Source organism: Moschus berezovskii, chromosome 7 (genome assembly GCF_049115385.1).
Source record: "Moschus berezovskii isolate FMDL1 chromosome 7, NW_MosBer_1.0, whole genome shotgun sequence".
Taxonomy (NCBI): Eukaryota; Metazoa; Chordata; class Mammalia; order Artiodactyla; family Moschidae; genus Moschus; species Moschus berezovskii.
The window spans coordinates 87,588,089-87,605,471 of record NC_142466.1 but is presented as its reverse complement, the minus strand read 5'-3'; the positions used below and the strand labels follow the sequence as shown (position 1 = coordinate 87,605,471).

The 17,383-nt window shown below is 39.8% G+C and overlaps 1 long non-coding RNA gene across 1 annotated transcript in view; it reads right to left on the bottom strand.

Annotated features, from left to right (window-relative positions):
- The window catches only part of LOC129556982 (uncharacterized), a 50,706-nt gene extending 45,480 nt beyond the window's left edge, over nt 1-5,226 (bottom strand). Inside the window, exon 1 of the long non-coding RNA XR_016037873.1 lies at nt 802-5,226. This is a non-coding gene — a long non-coding RNA (uncharacterized LOC129556982). The remainder of the gene's footprint in view (nt 1-801) is intronic.
- Between the last annotated feature and the right edge of the window lie 12,157 nt (nt 5,227-17,383).

The window sequence follows — 17,383 nt, the reverse complement described above, 5'->3', positions numbered from 1 at the left end:
GCTAACTACTTAGTTTTCATTCTCTTTAAGAAAGCAAAGCTTGGCAGGCCTGGAAAACCCGCAGTCTACAGGTCGCCCATTTTCTCTCCAAGCCTTTTGCCCAGCCTTTTCACCAGTCTGAGAGCCTATGGTGTCTGGCTTGTGGCTAGACCACAATTCTGAGGCAGTTGGCAAGTGGGGGCTGTGCCAGGCTGACTTCACTGTGATGGTATCAAAGTTGAGGTTGGATTGCCAGTCTCAACAAGCTGATATCAAAGTCAGCCCCCTCCTCCAACCTGCTCGGTTTGTCTGCTGGAATAATTAGCCAACATTAAGCTAGAGACTATAAAGACCAAAGGATTATTTAAGACCCCAGTAGACCAGTTTCCCGATACCAACTGTTCCAAGTAAGCATTGTGTATCATGTCATGTACAATAAGGTAGGTTTTAGAGTCAGCTAGACCTAGCTCCAAATCCCAGTTCTTTTGCTTACTCACTGTATGGCACTAAGCATCTCAACCTTTCATCGATAAAATAGGAAGGATGAGGTAGGATTAAGGGCACAATGCACACGTAAGCTCAGTTCTCCATGTAACATACACTTTATGTTCAACCAATGACGTACTGTAAATGTGAATGTTTAGTAAAAGCTATTCATTGATAATGGTGATAATCCATGAAGGATATAGTTTTGCAAGGTAGAATATTGGGCAAGCCACTAAAACAAAGTTACAGCGCAAGTAGCCAAATCAACTGCATATGGATGTTAAGTTGATGTGTGCTCTCTCTGTTTGAGACAAAAATGCTCTCTAGGCTGCTTACCTGAAACTTGAGTTCATGCTTCCCACACTCATGATGGTGATTCTGATCTATAAAGTCAACAGCCCCTGTAAAGGAACATTCCAAACTGGGTCAATAAATAGGAACTCACAAGCAATACCATTACAGACTTCATTGTGACTGAGAAAAACCAGCCCTAAATCATTTTCACTTTGTATGTAGATTGTTCTCTACTGACTGTAAATGTAAACAGAAGCACTAATATTTGCTGCAGTAAAACTGTGGAGACTAGGAGTTTCAAAGGAGAGTACCGTTTGCTGAAGCCATCCACACTCTCTATCCGTTCTCTCCCCTCCCCTTGTCTTCCCTTTGCCCCTCTGCTCCTCCTACTGGCATTTCTTCCCTCTCCTGTCTGCCCTCTCACCCACAGGAACTGCTCGCCATAAGATGAGACACATTTAATTATTCAGAGCAAAGCATTCAACAAGCGATCTAAAAATGTGATACATCTCCAAATAATCATATTAACTATTTTGTTATTTCAAAGTTAAGAAATCTGCACATGAGAACTGTCCAAAAACTAGACAACTGCTTTTCTTTCAGGGGGTATGTTGACATATTCAGCAAATAATTTCCAAAACACTATGTGATGTTTGAAGTTGTTTTTCTAACTAAGACAATGTGTGTGGCTTGAAAGACACATTTGTGTGGTATGTTTTCGTAGATTGGCTTGCCAGGTGACCAGAAATAAAAAGCATGTCCTTAAAATTCCCTCCTCCAAGGTCTATCTTCCCCAGTCAAGGGGGTTCAGTGCATTCCAGCTTTACATTTTTTGCTCTAACGCCCTGTGTGGCCTTGCTCAGTTTAGATTTGAACCCAGTTCAAAAAAGCACAAGTCCAGGAAAAGATTGTGCAAGAGTTTTGTGTTTACACTGCACTGTACATTTTTAACAATACTGGCTATTTAATCCATAAACATCGATTTAAATTTTATGAGATTACCAATCAGCGTCTCAGAAAATATTACAAATTTAAAAGTAAAAATAGAGAAAATACTAAATAAAGCAATGTTTTCCCAGAAGTTTATGTAAGATAATGAACACAACCGCATTGATCAAGTCAGCAAGGCAGACATTAGTAGCGTGTCTGCCTTGTTGCTGGGTGCTCAGAGGACCATAAAAGTGAGCAGGATTCTAGACCTTCTCTCAGGAAAAATTCTGTTGTAGTACAGAGGGCTTTGTTTTTCCAGACCTTTATCACATCAGACTGTAAATTATCAATTCATTAGAAAATCATTGTGCAGTCTCTATCTGAACTTGTAAGGACATTGATTTTGGGGAGTACAATACAACTTACAAACTGCTTATTCTGCTCCAAATTTTCTTATGAAGTTTGAAAGATGAATGCCAGAAGAGCATTTTTATTAAATAATTCTTTGAATTTCCTATATTTATCAGTGGAAATTTTATCACAATAATGATAAAAGCTAACACTGAGGAAGGTCAACTTACGATGTGGCTGGCACTGGTCTAGTTTTAAGCATTTTTACATATAATCATTTCTTTAGTTCTCAGAATAGCCTTTGAGCTGGGGTTCAGGTTATCTATCACCATGTAACTAACTAGCTTAAATTTAATGGCTTTAAAGAACACCATTTTTCTATGTTCATAGATTCTGTGGATCAAGAAATCAGATGGGGCACAAGAATTCAGACAGGGAGGACTAGGTTTCCGCTCCACAGTGTCTGAGATCTGGGTGGGGAAGACTTAAGCAGCTGGAGGGGGAATGACCAGAGAGCTGGGGGCTGGCAGTGCCTGATGCTGCTTCCTATACATCTGACACCTGACCTGGGATGACTGGAAGACTGATTCAGGTGGGACTATGGACTGGGACACCTACTTGTGTAATGTTTCCTTGGAGCTTGAGAGTCCTTACAACACCGCAGACTTGATCTTCTTACTTGGCAGTTCTGGACACCAGTGAGCAAGCCAGAAGACAGACACCAATGGGTTGGCTGACCTTGAGTCAGATGTTTACATTTGTGGCCAGTGAGATTAGGACTATATTTTCAAACTTGGACATCCGGGCTCACAAGTCTGGGTAATTCCCAGTGAAAGGAACTATTTTACAGTAAAATTCAACTTAGTGGAAATTTCTGCAGTTGCAAGTTGCAAAGAAGAAAGTTTATGTTTTCCTTATAAACACTTACTAAGAATAAATTTTATACATGATGATAAGTAAAAATTAAATAAACAGGAATCAAATACATAGGAATGAAAGCATTGAGGTTGAAAAGAAGAAAGACGATTGAAATGAAAAGCAAAGGAAAGAAAAGGTGCAAATCAAAAGGAAAAAAACAGAATTCACCAAATGAAATGTTTCCCTCAGTTTGTGTGTGCATATGAGAACAGTGGATCAGTAAGAAAAAAAATGATTCGGGGTTTTAGAGAAACAAAAATGCAAAACGGAGAAAAAGAGGGAGTGGGATATTAGTTGGATTACAGCCAGTTTTCCAGCTCCAAACATCTGGAGCCAAGACAAGGAAAGGTGAGGCGCTGTTCTTTGCTGCAACACTTGCCTCCATGGGGGCTGGTTACTCAGGATATTTACATTAAATTAACGTGGCTGGCTATGGCTGTGTTCAGCACTTGGATACGTGGTTAAATAATCAGTGTGGTTTGGCTGCTGGTTTCTTTACTGTGGTTGAATAATTGGTGTTGTCTTGGTTGCTGGCTACTTTAAAAATGTATATGTGCACTTGTTTCTCTTTTTTCTTTCTCTTGAGCAATTTTGACAAGCCCTTGGCAGAAAAGTGGCTGACCAGCTTTCAAACTGGTGCTTTTTCTCCTTGTCATTTATGCTTCCCCCAGATGCTTTTTAAGGACTTGAGAATCTCAAAGACTTTTCTTCCTGGGGTCTAGACAACGTGCTCTGTGTTAGGAAAGAATTCAGCTCTCTTCTTTTGTTTGTAGCAAAGAGATAAGGCTGAGTCTATGGGCAGCTGTGGTTTACCAGAAATGGATGCCTCTTTTCTAGGTATGATTCACTAGGCCCTCGGATCCACCATAAGAATGGGGAAAGACAATTACAGTGACCTTTGGATAAAACAACCCTGCGTTGGTGCTGTGCTTAGTCACTTAGTCATGTCTGACTCTTTGCAACCCCACGGACTGTAGCCTGTCAGGATCCCTTGTCCATGGAATTCTTCAGGCAAGAATACTGGAGTGGGTTGCCATGCCCTCCTCCAGGGGATCTTCCTGACCTATGAATCGAACCCACTACTCTTATGTCTCCTGCATTGGCAGGTGGGTTATTTACCACTAGTGCCACCTGGGAACCCCAAAACAACCCTATCAGGGTTTTAGAGAAACAAAAATGCAAAATGGAGAAAGAGGGGATGGGATATTAGTAGGCATGTTTCTCGTGTTTGCTTTTGCTCCATCCCTTTATTCCTTCTAGAGTTACTTCTCCACTGATCTCCAGTAGCATACTGGGCACCTACCGACCTGGGGAATTCCTCATTCAGTATCCTATCATTTTGCCCTTTGATACTGTTCATGGGGTTCTCAAGGCACATATACCGAAGTGGTTTGCCATTCCCTTCTCCAGTGGACCACATTCGGCTGTGGTCCATGTGATCAGATCGACTAGTTTCCTGTGATTATGATTTCAGTGTGTCTGCCCTCTGATGCCCCCTCGCAATACCTACCGTCTTATTTGGGTTTCTCTTACCCTGGGTGTGGGATATCTCTTCACAGCTGCTCTAAGAAAGTGCAGCCGCTGCACCTTACCTTGGATGAAGGGTATCTCCTCAAGGCCGCCCCCCTGACCTTGAACGTGGAGTAGCTCCTCTCGGCTCTCCCGTGCCCGTGCAGCCACCGCCTATTGGACGTGGGGCAGCTCCTCTCGGCCTCAGGCCCTGGCCTCAGGCATGGGGTAGCTCCTCACCGCTGCGCCTCTTTGCGTGGTCCGTTGTGCTGGGGCCAGTGTCTCTTGCGTCCGTGCCGCTGGGGCCGGCGTCTCTAAACATCTATTTCTGCTTCATTGACTATGCCAAAGCCTTTGACTGTGTGGATCACAATAAACTGTGGAAAATTCTGAAAGCGATGGGAATACCAGACCACCTTACCTGCCTCTTGAGAAACCTGTATGCAGGTCAGGAAGCAACAGTCAGAACTGGACATGGAACAACAGACTGGTTCCAAATAGGAAAAGGAGGACGTCAAGGCTGTATGTTGTCACCTTGCTTATTTAACTTATATGCAGAGTACATCTTGAGGAACGCTGGGCTGGAAGAAGCACAAGCTGGAATCAAGATTGCTGGGAGAAATATCAATAACCTCAGATATGTAGATGACACCACCCTTATGGCAGAAAGTGAAGAGGAACTCAAAAGCCTCTTGATGAAAGTGAAAGAGGAGAGTGAAAAGGTTGGCTTGAAGCTCAACATTCAGAAAACAAAGATCATGGCATCTGGTCCCATCACTTCATGGGAAATAGATGGAAAAACAGTGGATACAGTGTCAGACTTTATTTTTTGGGGCTCCAAAATCACTGCAGATGCTGATTGCAGCCAGGAAATTAAAAGACGCTCACTCCTTGGAAGGAAAGTTATGACCAACCTAGATAGTATATTAAAAAGCAGAGACATTACTTTGCCAACAAAGGTCCATCTAGTCAAGGCTATGGTTTTTCCCATGGTCATGTATGGATGTGAGAGTTGGACTGTGAAGAAAGCTGATTGCCGAAGAATTGATGCTTTTGAACTGTGGTGTTGGAGAAAACTCTTGAGAGTCCCTTGTACTGCAAGGAGATCCAACCAGTCCATTCTAAGGGAGATCAATCCTGGGTGTTCATTGGAAGGACTGATGCTAAAGCTGAAACTGCAATACTTTGGCCACCTCATGCGACGAGTTGACTCACTGGAAAAGACTCTGATGCTGGGAAAGGTTGGGGGCGAGAGGAGAAGGGGACGACAGAGAATGAGATGGCTGGATGGCATCACCGACTCTGTGGACATGAGTTTGAGTAAACTCCGGGAGTTGGTGATGGACAGGGAGGCCTGGCGTGCTGTGATTCATGGGGTCGCAAAGAGTCAGACACGACTGAGCAACTGAACTGAACTTCCCGTGTTAGTCATTTGCTAAATCTTTAAAACCTAGAACAGTACTGGATACATAGTAGGTGCTCAATATTTGGTAAATAAAGGATAATAACTGTGAAAATTTATAATTCAGGATTGACAGTTCTTCTATTCCAGAAAGTTTGCTTCATTTAGTCGTTTTGTTGATTTGCTTAACAACTGTCAAATTACCACAAGCTGTTCTGCCCTGGGAAACCCACTCCTCCCCAGATGGCTCTGTCTTTTCTCATATTCCAAGACCCAACCCTGACTTCAGGCAAATGATGATCAGGGCGAATAATCCTCCTTCAGCAGCAAACTGGGACAGGAGTGTCAAGAGACAGCACAAGTCAGGGACAAGCCTCCACCTGCCAACAAACTCCAATGATATATGCATCTAAGTCACGAATGAAGGCAAAGTCTGTAACTGCTACTCAGAAACCACAGGTTCTCAGGGTCCCAGAGGATAAGGAACCCAAAGGTCCAAGTTTGAAGTCACATACAGAGAGGAAACTAGCGTTTCAGAGTAGGAAGTGGGAAAGAAAGAGCATTTTTTCAAATATGTCTCATCAGTATTAGGATAAATTCACCTCTACTAGAAGTCCAGAACATGAATTTTATGTCAATCATTGTGGTTACTCAGATGCAGGATAGGTTGGAAAGTATCATGTTTCTTAATGTTGATTCAGACCTATCTCAGGGCAGAGGTGAGGGTGAATACCTAAGATTTTAAAGGGATTTTGGGAGGATTCTTTAGAATTCATTGATCTTGCCATTTTAGTAAGGAGTTTTATTTCCCTTTATAACAGGCATTCTTTTTTGAGAACTACTAAGACCAAGTATAGGAAAATTCCCAGGAAAGGCAAACCTCTCATCCCCCACAGTGCCGGGTGCTATGGAAACAAGGTGGGGTGGTGGCCAAGGTGACAAGCTTAGCAGATCACTTTCTGGGAATTCTCACTTATTAGGTGTTGTTGGATCACTTAACTGCCTTCAACTTAAATGCCATCAATCTTTACCTTATTAATTTTCTGAAGACATAAATAATAATGTTTGTCTTACACATAATAAGAGAAATTAAAATTAAAGCTACAATGAGGTATAATTTTCATCTATCAGATTGGCAAAGATCCAAAAGTTTAATAACATGTTGTGTTGGTGATGATGCAAGCAGACAACACTCCTGTACGCTGGCACAACTTCTGTGGAGAATGGCTGACCCACTGAAACAGCACATAAAAGCTGAAACTGGTTTTACCTCCTTAAATAGGTTGATTGATTAATCAAAACTTGAGTTGTTTTAGAGAATAGCATTGCACCTGTGTAGGTTAGAAAACCATGTCTCCAGGATGACCTCGGAACTAAGAACCCCCAGCCCACCTAACTCAAATAGAAATGTTTCCACCAGAGCCCTTTGTGAAGCAAGAAATTGGGCAATATGGAAAATTTGACTTCCAACATCAGTCCATACATCAGTTCATAGCTTATATGAATTGATTCAAGACTAGCCAGTCAGCCTCCAAGTTTGAAACTCCCCCAACCTTTTAAATTTCACCCTGAACCGTGGATCATGGAGACAGATTTGAGTCCTGCCTCCTGACTCTTTGCTGGTCAACCTCACAATAAAGCTCTTCGTTTTCTGAAAAGCTGGTGTCATGGTATTGGCTTCTGTGTACATAGGGGCAGTGAACTTGCTTTGTAACACTATCATAAATAGAACAGTTGATCTATCACAGTTTAAAATGTACCTCCTCTTTGATGCAGTAATGTCACTTCCTAAAATGTATTCTCTGGCTGTATTAAAGTACTTATGAAAAGACAAATGTGCAAGGTTACTCACTGCTGCATTGAAACCACAAAAGATGAACTTTGTTTATCAGTAAAGGACTGGCTAAATAATGTTTGGAACATCAAAAAATGGGATACTATGCACTCATCAAAAGGATAAGCAAGTAATAGATCAGTGCTTGGAACAGTGTCCAAAATATATTATTAAGTGAAAAAAAGGCAAAGATTATTATTTTAAAAGATTTATTTTATATACATATGTAATATCTCTGGGGACACATATAAAACTTTGATAACAGTTGTTGAGGGAGGTGAGTCTGTGGGTGCAAAGGTGAGTGGAGGCTTTGTGGACACGTGAATGTTTTTATACCTTGTATGTTTTGCACTATATACATATATTTCCTATTCAAAAATGCATTTGAATAATAATAAAAATAAACTGACAAAGACAACATGGTGAAAGGAACTTTGGTAATTAAATGTATATGTATTCATGAAATGAAGCTCTATGGCATAAAGCCACCTATCACAAGCACGCCTAATCAGAAGACTATTGGAACAGAGTGCTGATCCAGCTAAGAACTCAATAAATATATCTGAGGTGGGTAACTCAATTATATGAAAGATTCTATCAATATAAACGGTTAATCATTTAGGGATATGCGTACAAATTTTGGATTCAAATGGCAAGAATAGCCTCACTATTTTTTCAACAGAATAAAAAAGAAATATTGGACTTCTCTGGTGGTCTAGTGGTTAAGAATTCTGCCAATGCAGGGGAAACATGTTCGAGCCTTGGTCTAAGATTCCATATGCCATAGGGCAACTAAGCCCACAAACTGTAACTACTGAGCCTGTGCTCTCTCTAGAGCCCAGGAACCACAACTACTGAGGCCTGCATGCCCTGGAGCCTGTGCTCTGCAACAGGAAATGCCACCACAAGAAGCCCATGCACCGCAGCAAGAGAGTAGCCCCCCTTACTGCAACTAGAGAAAGCCTGCATGCAGCAACGAAGACCCATTGCAGCTAAAAATAAATAAAATTTTTTTAAAAAGAAAATAAATACTAAATGTGGAAACTTTAAATAATAAAGCTTTAAATGAAAAGATTCAATTTAACATCCATGATTCAATTTAACATCAGTTTTAGGTTAAAACAGAAAGTTTCCAGGGGGTTGTCAGTAGAGTCAAACCATTCTGTATAATAATAGTATGATATAGACTGGTCAATATATGACATTATACATTTGTCAAAACCCATAGAATGTACAACACAAAGAGTGAACCCTAAGGTAAACTACAGGCTTTAGTTAATAATAAGTGTTAATATTTGTTTATTGATTGTACCAAGTGTACCATACTAATAAAACATGTAAATAAAAAGGGGAACAACCCAGGGAGAAGAGGGCAGGAGATACGTGGGAACTTGATACTTTCCAATTAATTTTTCTGTAAACCTAGCAGTGCTTATAAAAATAAAGTCTATTAATAATAACAATGATAACAGAACAAAGTAGAAAGTAGGAAGATTCTTTATAAAAATGCTTCAGCTTTCTGACATATATAATTAGGCATTCCATAAATACCTGTTGGCTTCAACTGAATCAAAGTCAGTAAAAAAGGAGCAGGTAAGTATGAAAGCAGCTTTAAATGTAGGATGACTATGAACTTATTTGTGATACATTTGATACAGTCCTGGGATTCACATTTCAAAAGAGCCTTAGACAGTTTGTCAACTATCAGTCAATAAGATCATAGATTTTTTTTCCCCCAAGATACTTCATGATAATTACATATATTTAGCAATAAAGATAGAAGCAATTCTAATGCCTCTCTCCCAAATTCTTTGAGAAATATTAACCACACACTCATAAATTTTACATTAACTTGTTGATAGATAATTTTGTTGTTGACAAGGTTTTCTTGACAGGGGAAGATGGAATGTGGAGAGGAAGGCTATTGCCTTTGTTTAGAATTTTACAAGAAAAAGAGCAAAATTTTAAGATAATTGAGAAGCTCTCTCACAAATTATATTTTAATGTTTAGAGAACAGTTTATCCATAGTTATGACACATTTATAAAAAAGTTTCTTCTTGATATTAACAGTGAAAAACCAGATTTTACAACAAGGCTTGGCACAGCTTTCAAACATCCTACCAGGTCCACTAAAGAATTGGAAGGAAAGTTATGATCAACTTAGATAGCATATTAAAAAGGAGAGACATTACTTTGCCAACCAAGGTCCATCTAGTCAAGGTTATGGTTTTTCCAGTGGTCATGTATGGATGTGAGAGTTGGACTGTGAAGAAAGCTGAGAGCTGAAGAACTGATGCTTTTGAACTGTGGTGTTGGAGAAGACTCTTGAGAGTCCCTTGGACTGCAAGGAGATCCAACCAGTCCACCTAAAAGAAATCGGTCCTGCATATTCATTGGAAGGACTGATGCTGAAGTTGAAACTCCAATACTTTGGCCACCTGATGTGAAGAACCGACTCACTGGAAAAGACCCTGATGCTGGGAAAGATTGAACGCGGGAGGAGAAGGGGACGACAGAGGATAAGATGGCTGGATGGCATCACCGACTTGATGGACATGAGTTTGAGTAGGCTCCAGGAGTTGGTGATGGACAGGGAAACCTGGAGTGCTGCAGTCCATGGGGTCGCAAAGAGTCAGATACAACTGAACTGACTGATGCTGACTGCCAACGGCATGCCAGGGAAGGTAAAGCAGATTATGCCTCAAAATTTGGACTTTAAATTTCTGTTTCGTTAATATCTCTCTTTCATAAAGTTTGGAAGTCAAGTTTCATGAGAACTGAAGTGCCTGCTGATTTAGTGGGATTTCCTCTTGTTGACACCCAGTCAGTATCTTGAACTCACAAAGAAACAGTGTGGGGTACACTTCCCACCCCCCGAGAACAGCTGCTCTTGTCTGCTCTATGGGGAATCAGAAAATCTGGGTCGTGCTGTCACTTGGCATCCTGTAGCTATTAATGACATTCTTTGAAGAATCAGAAGTTTGTTTCCTATGTTTTTATTAATCTTCAGACAGTGGTGAGCCCTTAAGTTCTTACACCTAACAACTTATTTGCCTCTAAAACAAGAGAAAACAGCTAGCATCAACATACAGCACAGAACTTCTCCTACAATTTGAGTTGAAAGACTGGGTTATTTTTCCATCTATCACTTAAAAATAAATAAATAAAAATATATTAATAAAAATAAATACAGATGCATGGTCTAAACCATAATCTTAAGGTCCCAGTGTCTTTGTGGATATCTTCCTGAAGGGGTGGGGCAAAGTGAGCTCTATCCTCTCTTTACCAAGAGGGTTTTGTAAAGACAATGTGAAATGACAGATGTTCATTCAAACTTTATTGCAACAAATTAATTGATTGTTTCTATTCAGGGTTGGAAGAGTCACTTCATAAGTACAAGCGCCACCCGTGTAGGGTTTCCCAGCATACTGTACTGCTGGCAGACATTTTCTGTTCAAGGTGAATGCTTTTGGTCTCCCTGTACTCTAGCTTGGAAAAGTTCCTATCTGCAGAGAAGATACCATATCACCCAAATGAAATGATACCTACAAAATGGAAGCCCCCAATTTTTATTGGTCAATTCAACACACATAAAAGTATCCTTCCAAATTATAATAAAAGAATCTAAATGCTTACTCCTACCTTCTCACAGGGCACATGGACCAGTGCCAACTTATGGAACACATTGGTGGAGCCCTGGTAAAAGGGAAACTTTTCTGCTAATGACACCCTTGGTTTCCCTTCAGGGAGCCTACTCTTTCTCACTCCTAAGGTACATGGGTGCATTACCTAGACCAAATGAGGTTCTAGCACTTTGTCTAGAACTTTTGGGGAAAAAGTAATTATTTCTATTGAGATTGCTAGGATAAATAAACATAGCATTGTTTCTTTTGTAGTTTTTTTTTGCGGGGGTGTGTGTAGGGTAAGATTCTCAGAACTGGGCTGGGCCTAGAGGTTGTATTTTACATTTATTTTACATTTTAAAGGTGTAGCTAGATCTACTTCTAAAAAAAATTTGCATTTCCATCAGCACCATTGATGGTGCATTTCCATCAGAGGTATCCTGAAGAGAACTACTGTCATAGCACTCCCACAATGTTTAGCCTGTCTCCTGGCTGTTAAAGTAATATTTCATTGCTTTTTCACTTCTTTTGATCTAAGTACTAATTAATTTAAATATCTTTTCACTTGTTTGTTGACATTTGGGTTTGCACTTCTATTTGCCTAGAACTGTCTATTTACATCTTCCCCTCTTTTCTTTTAGATTATCTTTTGCTTCTAAGAGCTTTTTGCTTACTAAAAAAAATTGGCCTTTTGTCATCTCCCTCATAAACATTCTTTCCAGATCTGTGGTATGTCTATTGACTTTGTCTCTGGTTATCCTTTCCATACACGACTTCTTCATTTTTTATATAGTCAAATATGTATGTTTTTAATTCATAACTTCTGATTATCCAGTCTTGGTTATAAGATTCTTACTAAATTCTAGGATGTATGTCATAGCCTAGATTTTCACATTTGGTTTTTATTTTACTTTTTATATTTAAGCTTCTATTTAATTTTTTTTAATTTTTACATTTTCTCTTAAATGGATGGCCAGTTTTCCTAGCATCATTTATTTAAGAGACCATACTTTTTCCACTGACTAAATCATAACCTTTGTGAAATAAATATATGACAAAGATTATGGTCTAATCAGCACCATATTGCTTTAATTATTAAGGCTGTATCATATGTTATTGTTAGGGGAAGCACACTGACTGAAACCACCCACCCTGGTCAGGCCCTTTAGTAACCATTCACATGAGTTGTTTTATGACAGGAGATCCTGGTAAGGAATACGCAACTAATAAGCCACCACCAACTGGAAGAGTTCAGGAAAGGTCAAAAGGAGCCACTGCATGTCCATCCACTTCCCAGAATCCCTCTCACTAGGATTCATCTTGGCTGAGTGATGCGTGTGCCACCAGGAAAGACTCTGAATTAGAATGATTGGCCAAAGACAACCTGGAAACTAATCCCATCACCATAAAACTCGAGACTGCGAACCACATGGCAGAGTTCTCCTAGGTTCCCTTACCCTACTGCTCTCCACCCAGGTGCCCTTTCCCAATAAAATCTCTTTTTTTGTCAGCACATGTGTCTCCTCAGACAATTCATTTCCGAGTGTTAGACAAGAGCCCTGTTTCAGGCCCTGGAAGGGGTTCCCCTTCCTGCAACAAATGGCAACTCTGGTGGGACTCTTCACTGCAACTGACATCCTGAGCACTCAGGGCACTCAGAGGCCAGCTTGCCTGCCAATGGACTAGACCCACTGGCCGCAACTGGGACCTTTTTGTCCCTGGTCTCCTCCTGACGCAGACAACTGGCCAGAGTGTCCCGACCCGTAAGGAACAAGAGACTTTATTGACCTCTCTCCCCTTCTCTCTCTCTTTCCTCTCCTTAACCCTTCCTGTCCTCCCCCTTTTTTCTAGTCTCCTGGTCCTGGACGCAGGAATCTGGTCGAAGGGCCTCAGCCTGAGCTGAGGATTGGAGACTGATCACCTCCTCTTGGCAGAAAACTCGAATTCTGGTTCTGTGCTGGTCTGATTTTTGATAAGGCCGAGTTCCAGTCCTCCCTTCTCTGGAGGCCCAGGGTAACGTCCCGTAATGCCTGGGTATCTGCAGGTGGCAGAAGACATCTGTAAGGCCACCCCTTTTGCCCCTCTCTCCTGCCTCCTCCCCCTTCTTCTTTCAATCTGGCTTCCTTTCCTCCCTTTGAAGACCTGAGATATTTCCTTAAAGTGTTAGTACTTGGATCTGAAGTTCTGTGTCTCTACAGGAGGTTTTCTGAGAGACTGTATTCTTGTATTTAAGGGAGTGTCTGATGAGGACTGCCAGGTTTATATGTGTGTGTTTTAACTTTGTGTTCTGTGTTGTAATTTTTGATGGCCATTTTGCTTTGTCCGGCCACCGTTTGGTTTAGACCTGCTGCCATTTTGTTAGAACTTGATTTTCTTTCCCTGTGCCTTGAGACCAGGGCTCTCAGGGGCACTTATTTAGACCATCTCTAAACCCTGACACTGAGGAAAAATGGAAAAAAGCCTTTTAAAGTTTTATTTATTCCAACTGTTTTTTATAAACTAGTAAAATTTATATTGTAATATCTAATTCATGACTAAACTTAGAAAATGAAGCTAGATCTTGTGTTGTGTCTGTCTAAATATGTCTTGGTATGTCTTTATCTCTGGATAATATTTTTGAGATTAATTTGTAAATGAGCTCTATTTAATTGGCTTAAAGAAAGATAAGCACTTACAAATCAAATAATTCTAAATTAAACAATAAATTCCAGGTTCATGTGAACTGGTAAATATTCAATATTAAATACCTGATATTAATGTTTGTTTGTTGACGTATCTAATATAGATATGTCTTAGAGTAATTAACATTAAGTAAAATATTTTCATTGTACCGAGGTTTAATGTAAGTTAAATATTATCATATCTGTTACAAATTTGTCAACAAGGAAATTACCTCAAGTGAAAGAACTTCTAAAAAAATGTAAATGAGATATGAGCTTTTATATAAACTCTATTAAAAATAATTATTCTTTAGGAATATCTGTCTAAAATAGTCTTTCTAGATTGGCATAACGTGAATTTCTAAGGATTGTGCTAAGTGTGCTAAGTGGTAGAGGTCTATTGAATAGTTAGGCATTTCCAAATAAGATTTTGAAACATATACTGCCGCTGCTGCTAAGTCACTTCAGTCGTGTCCGACTCTGTGTGACCCCATAGACGGAAGCCCACCAGGCTCCCCCTTCCCTGGGATTCTCCAGGCAAGAACACTGGAGTGGGTTGCCATTTCCTTCTCCAATGTGTGAAAGTGAAAAGTGAAAGTAAAGTCGCTCAGTTGTGTCTGACCCTTAGCGACCCCATGGACTGCAGCCTACCAGGCTCCTCCATCCATGGGATTTTCCAGGCAAGAGTACCGGAGTGGCTTGCCATTGCCTACTAAACACTAATTTCCTTTTGCAGAGAAACAAAGAGATTTGGGACTATAAGTAAATAATGTTTGGTGCCATCCTAAAATGTTCTAAGAAAGCAAGGGTTTTAGAAATTATCACTGGTATTTATGCTCACCAATCTATAAAATGCTAATATAAAAGTTAGTTCTTGGTTGCTAAAGGAAAGTAGGAAGTGTGTTTTCAGTAAAAAAAAAAAAAAAAAAAAGGTATAAAAAATACTAAAAAGAGTTATGCGTGATCAAGATTTTCTAAAATTGGATTACAATTAGTTAGATAAATGGATTTTGTTAAAAATGACACAGCCTTAAGAAAACTGGTTAGAGCCAATTAGGTCCAAGATGGCGGATCTGACTTTCACTAGACCTTGAGCCTTGGTATTTATGCCCATTGTGACATACCAACAAGCTAAATGATACACCCATCAACTAAACATGACCAAATGTTCTAAACCCTTTTAACTGATCTTTTTGATGAAACTTCCTAAATAGAATTCTTCTGAAGTTCTTTTGACCTCTAGCTAACTTTGGGGGCTTCAGAGGGCCCCTGAAACATCCCAAAGAGAGATATTAAACTGTGTTTATTTGGTTGGTTAAATTACATGAAAAAGATTATCAAATGAGTAATAAATCTGTTCGTGCTATAATGTATGATAAAATTACTAATACAGATATCCTAGAAACTATATGGAGTTCTAAACATTCTGATATGTCCTGGTATTCTAATGGAAAACCTGACGACTTCACAAAAGTTTACAAAAGGACTGAATGAAGCAGCAAATATGCTTATAACTTTTATGGTTTCTGTCTGAAAAATTATGGGTTTGAATCATGTTTTCTGGGAGTAGGGAAAACCGTCCTCTCAAATTAATTATGACAATACTTTGGTAAAATTATACATTATAAGCAAAACAATTATATTTTCTCTCTGACTCCTCCAGAAATAGAAAACTATTAGATTTCCAGTAAGTTTATCAAATGAATTAAGAAGGTTATCTCACTAACAGGTACAAAAATCTCAAGAAATTTTGAGACCTTAAAAAGGAAAAAATTCACTTAGATTTGTTAGGGAAAATCTGTGAAAAGCTTTTGGTGTGAGATTCCCAGCCCTGTTTTATTTTAAAAGTTCAGTCTGAGACTCTATAAATGTTTCAGCAAAATAAAAAGTCTATGATCAATTATGGTTATATAAATCATCAGACCAAAATTAGTGAGAACAGACTTATTTTGCAAACAAACTAGCCTTAATTTGGTTATATTTGATAAAAATGAGGGTAATTTTAGGAAGAAAAAGATGTTTCAATAAATGTTAAATCCCAGTTTGTTAATGGAGGTCTTCATGTAGTAAAATTCATTTCTTGGATAGTTCTTTGCTGTTATGTGATATTAATGTAAAATTTAATTAAATTCTTAAAGAACACCCTAAGTTTGTTTCTGAAGTTTATCTCAGTAATCTATCTTTACATGAAGATCAGATGCCTCATGACTTACAACCAAGACTAGAAAAAGACATAATTTAAGGGACTGTCTCCAACCTGAATGGAAGGACTTTTTTATCAAGTATTCTTAACTAGCTCATGCTAGTTAAGAGTGAAACTGAAGGGAATGAAACTGAAGGGAAATTAACTCTTAGACTAATTCCCACTTTCAAAGGCCCCTACACCGAATTGGTCTATAGAAAAGATAGCTGACCTGATCTCACCTTAAAATGACGCTCAAATAGAGTAAAAACTACACTACATCAGGATGAGAGGACGACGACATCAGAGGGAGACAGCTTGCCCAAGATACTGGACCTGATTCATATGATCATTTATAATGTTTCCTTGACTTCTTCAGTTTAGTTTAGTTCAGTCGCTCAGTCGTGTCCGACTCTTTGCGACCCCATGAATTGCAGCACGCCAGGCCTCCCTGTCCATCACCAACTCCAGGAGTTTACCCAAATTCATGTCCATCGAGTCGGTGATGCCATCCAGCCATCTCATTCGCTGTCGGCCCCGTGCCCCCAATCCCTCCCTGCATCAGAGTCTGTTCCAGTGAGTCAGCTCTTCTCATGAGGTGCCCAAATTTGAAATTGGAGTTTCAGCTTAAGCATCAGTCCTTCCAGTGAACACCCAGGATTGATCTCCTTTAGAATGGACTGGTTGGATCTCCTTGCAGTCCAAGGGACTCTCAAGAGTCTTCCCTAACACCACAGTTCAAAAGCATCAATTCTTCAGCGATCAGCTTTCTTCACAGTCCAACTCTCACATCCATACATGACTACTAGAAAAACCATTGCCTTGACTAGACGGACCTTGGTTGGCAAAGTAATGTCTCTGCTTTTTAATATGCTATCTAGGTAGGTCATAACTTTCCTTCCAAGGAGTAAGCGTCTTTTAATTTCATGGCTGCAATCACCATCTGCTGTGATTTTGGAGCCCAGAAAAATAAAGTCTGACACTGTTTCCCCATCTAATTGCCATGAGGTGATGGGACCGGATGCCATGATCTTTGTTTTCTGAATGTTGAGCTTCAAGCCAACCTTTTCACTCTCCTCTTTCACTTTCATCAAGAGGCTTTTGAGTTCCTCTTCACTTTCTGCTATAAGGGTGGTGTCATCTGCATATCTGAGGTGATTGATATTTCTCCCGGCAATCTTGATTCCAGCTTGTGCTTCTTCCAGCTCAATGTT